The 4,513-nt window shown below is 41.3% G+C and overlaps 1 long non-coding RNA gene across 1 annotated transcript; it reads right to left on the reverse strand.

Moving 5' to 3' along the window:
- Positions 1–2,130: 2,130 nt before the first annotated feature.
- On the reverse strand, positions 2,131–2,851 carry LOC121558385. The gene is made up of 2 exons (XR_005998522.2): positions 2,487–2,851; positions 2,131–2,283 (listed from the first exon to the last, which is right to left on the reverse strand). It is a non-coding gene; the product is annotated as an uncharacterized LOC121558385 (long non-coding RNA).
- Between the last annotated feature and the right edge of the window lie 1,662 nt (positions 2,852–4,513).

The following is a 4,513-nucleotide window of genomic DNA, read 5'->3' on the forward strand; positions in this document are numbered from 1 at the left end:
GGCCCAGAACGGAGCGGTACGTCTTGCCTTTCATTGTAATCAGTGGGCTGATATAAATACTGTGCATGCCAGTCTCTCTTGGCTAAGAGTTGAGGAGACACTGACTGCATAATTTCTTCTTTTTATAACAAACATTGTGTTGAAAATCCCAAATTGTTTGCATAGTCAACTTACAGCTCTGACATACACACATACCCCACCAGACATGCCACCAGGGGTATTTTCACAGTCCCCAAATCCAGAACAAATTCAAGAAAGCGTACAGTATTATATAGAGACATTATTGCATGGAACTCCGTTCCATCTCATATTGCTCAAATGAACAGCAAACCTGGTTTGAAAAAAAACAAACAGATAAAGCAACACCTCACGGCACAACGCCTCTCCCCTATTTGACCTAGATAGTTTGTGTGTATGTATTGATATGTAGGCTACGTGTGCCTTTTTAAAATTGATGTAGTTCTGTCCTTGAGATGTTCATGTCAATTAATGTTCTGTATTATGTCATGTTTCATGTTTTGTGTGGACACCAGGAAGAGTAGCAGCTGCTTTTGCAACTGTAAATAAATGTAATGTGTTTCTAATCAGAAAGGATAAAGGACACTTTAAACGCTGACACAGTGCTCAGTTAGATTTCTCTTTTCTTTAGCACTTGATTCATCAGTCAAATTAAATCATAAATTGGCTACGTAATCCACTAAGCAAATGTTACAGAAAGTATGGATTGCACTGTAATGATTCTGCATAACTGAGTGTCATATCTGTGTTCTACACAATACATTTCTACATTCTGTAATGTTTGCCCAAAAACCAGACTGAAGCTTTGACATTTTCGGACTGGAGATGTGCACCTCTGGTTTAATGCACAGAATCCCCAGGACTGATTGGCACAAGGGCCTCTAGTAGGAATAATGGTACTATACTGTTACATACTGAATGGACAGTGGTGGACTGGGACACTGTTAACTCCATAGAGATTGGTTTGAGCTTTGAAGACCAAGATCCTCTTCAGTAGGGCATTCTTTGCATCATATTGTGAATGTCTAACCCAACGTATTTGATCTCCTCCTTGATGATTGTAATTTTTATTTTTAACGGGAACCAGTTGAAATGCACTTTATCCTATAGGTATATGTCTGTAATGTGATCTGTTGCTGGACACAAAGGTTAAAAGGTTAGGGCAGCTCCCAGCCCTGGTGTTTGGTCCTCTCCATGGATTCTGGCTTTCATTCTCTCATTACCAGTGAGTGAACACACCTTGTCTGAAGGTTGCTCCTATTCAGTATGGTATTCATACAGTGGCTCTTGGTATTATAATGGGTGGGCATGGCATGCATGAGTCTACACATGGAACCCAAGACTGAGATGAGCCTGGTTTGAGTATCTTTGATAAGAGGAACAAGTGACTGGGGGAAGAGTGTAATCGTTTTGGTCACAGTATACCAAAGGATGGGGGGGAAGCGCATATCACCTCACACATCGTAGGTGGTATTGCAACAACAAAATATACTTTTAATTCTCAAATTACTGTAACGCTAAGATAAGACAGAAAGAAAGGGAATGAAATGTTAAAATGAAAGCTGTCCCAAAAATTTAACATATTTTATCCTACCGTGTTTATCATTATTGCATTATTTCAGATGCAGGTTATAGTCTTTCACCATGATTTTATTTTTTACTGACCCCCTGTACAGTAGAGTATCTGTTTTCAGATGCACCCTGGGAGATGAGGTTTTCCAGCCCGTCCAGTGTGTCTGAGTGTCAATAGGAGAGGAATGCTCTCTCTTACTGTAACTCCAAACCAGAACTCTGTTGCTTTTCTGTTTCCAGCATATATTTTGCTGATGGACTGACAACACACATGGTTGTGGATGGACGGTTATGTTACCATGTAGGCTACTGTATTGATGATGAAACCCTTTCTGTCTGTTCTGTAGATGCTGACCGGTTTTGTGTAGAAATTAAACACATTTCACATTTTAATGCTGATACATCAGTTTGAAGAGAGAAACAGGATGTCAGATTATGGGATTTGAATCTTTGCAAATTAACCCAATAAAAGTGATGACAGATTGGTTGTTGGATGGTTAATGTGGTTTGTGGTTTGAGGAAAAAATGTATTCTGATAAAAAAGGTTAAATATAGGATTTATTTATGACTATAAATAGTTGTTAATCAAGGTGATTCTGATGAGATACCAGCATTATTGTTTTTTCCCTGATTTAAATCCTTCTCTTCTCAGTTGTTGGATGACAGATGTATGAAGGTTGCTTAGGAAGTAATCTATGGGAGGGAAAGAGAGAATCAATCAATGTATAAAGTGTTAGCACTAATTCTCTAAACAATGAGGTCTAACATTGTAATAGACAACATCAGATGCCCCAAGATGTATGGCTGTCGCATAGGCACACTAGGCCTACAATCTGAAATGGCGCGTTTGAAGTCAGATTGTCGTATGAAGAGAAAAAAATAGCACTGTATTTTACATCTCCCGCGATCCAACGGCTCTCCCATCTGCGCTCCTAACTCCAACTCCATCATCAGGATAGCCAGCTCGTTGACTTCGTCCATTTCGCTCCTCCTGACCCCATGGATACCGGTCGGGGGACTAAACACCTCCAGAGGCTGGTAGTTGTTCACAACTAGGATGCCCGTGTCAGGCCACTGCTCTGTGTCTCTAACGGGCTGATGCTGATGATGCTGATGCTGCTGCTGCGCATTGCAATGATTATGGTCCTGCTGCAAAATTGAGGTCCAAATATCCCAGCATGCGTTGGACTGGTCATAGAGAGAGGGGAATAATCTGGATTTGTTGGCATTCATCTTGTTTTCACTTTTCAGTAGGTCATGAATTCAGATTTGTTTGGATTTGAAAGGTGAATGCACCTGGTGATTCTGGAACCTTTACCTCAAGTTTATCATGTTCTAAAGCTTTTGTTGCATTTCAAATATTGCGCAGTAGGCTAAGCCTAATGCTAAAAGGAAACATGTAATGTCAAATATTGCGCAGGCTCAATCAGCAGGACCCCCACCCCCTCTCTTAATTATATCACCCTATTGCAGGAGAACTTTCCTCCAAAATAAAATATACTACAATAAAAAGACTTCTGAAGTTTGTACATTTCAGACTTGATTATCCCTTATGAAAAAGCTATCAACCCCTACAAAAATGTCAATTTATTATAATCCACATAATAATTCACATTTCCTGTTGCTGCAGGATTATTTTCCCGCTGAATCAAACTGGCTCAAATTAAGATCCTACATCTATACTGCATGATTTTATCTGTTTAATGATTTCACCAGCAATCAATAGTTTGACAAGAGTATGAAGAAAGTAAGGTATTTTCAAAGTAGGCTGACACTAATGCTTAAAGACACCCAGAGTAGGTTACCTTCCGAGACACATTTACCGTTAAAAAAGGCTCAAGTGAAGAGAATGGGTATTCCAAATAATGAGGGGAAAGGCAAGCTTGGTATCATCCTTCTACTGTTGGCAGAACAGCTTCAAGTTAGGCTACTAACAGTTTTCTCACTCTAAATTATTTATTTAAAGATGTATATTAAAAAAAACATTTTGCACAATTATATAATATTGAATGAATACATGAAAACTACTAACTGACTAGTGTATGCTTACTACAGTGAGTAAACTACAGACCATGTCATACGTTTTGACAATATTCCTAATCATAACTTTTTCTTACTGAAAAGTCTATTGTTTTGGGCAATATAGTGAAACTATCATCAATTTCTAATCTATAGAAGGACGAGTACTCCTGATTCTCCTAATGTAAAACCATTATTTCCCCCTAAATAGGACAAGATCCCTGCGACTGTCAGAGTGCTGCGTGTGGATGTGGTGCAGGGAATCAAGCGCAGGAACAAGGGTGTTCTTCAACAGACTTTAGTAACTCCAAAACAGGAATGAGTCGCCAACCCAACCGGGCGGCACGAACAAATACGCACAACACACAGTGCGAAAAAACAAGAAAAAGCGCACGCAGTGCGAACTCTCGAAATACAAACAAACGAGAGAGGAAACTCCTCAAGGGCAACAGCTGACAATAATAATCACACATAACACCTGACCCAACACACGATAACTAAATAGGAAACAAAATCAAACACTAACAAGGGACAGGTGTACAACCAGACAAAACCTAACAAACATGAAACATCGAACGGTGGTAGCTAGTACTCCGGGGACGACGACCGCCGAAGCCTGCCCGAACAAGGAAAAGGAGCAGCCTCGGCCGAAACCGTGACAGTACCCCCCCCTTGACGCGCGGCACCAGCCGTGCGCCGATCCCGGCCTCGGGGACGACCAGGACGACGTGGAGCAGGGCGCGTAGGATGACCCCGATGGAACTCGGTCAGCAGGGACAGGTCTAATATGTCCCTCCTCGGCACCCAGCACCGCTCCTCCGGGCCGTACCCCTCCCACTCCACGAGATATTGGAGACCCCCCATCCGGCGTCTCGAATCAAGGATGGACCTCACTGTGTACGCC

This window comes from Coregonus clupeaformis, unplaced genomic scaffold (assembly GCF_020615455.1).
Source record: "Coregonus clupeaformis isolate EN_2021a unplaced genomic scaffold, ASM2061545v1 scaf0369, whole genome shotgun sequence".
In the NCBI taxonomy this organism is placed as follows: Eukaryota; Metazoa; Chordata; class Actinopteri; order Salmoniformes; family Salmonidae; genus Coregonus; species Coregonus clupeaformis.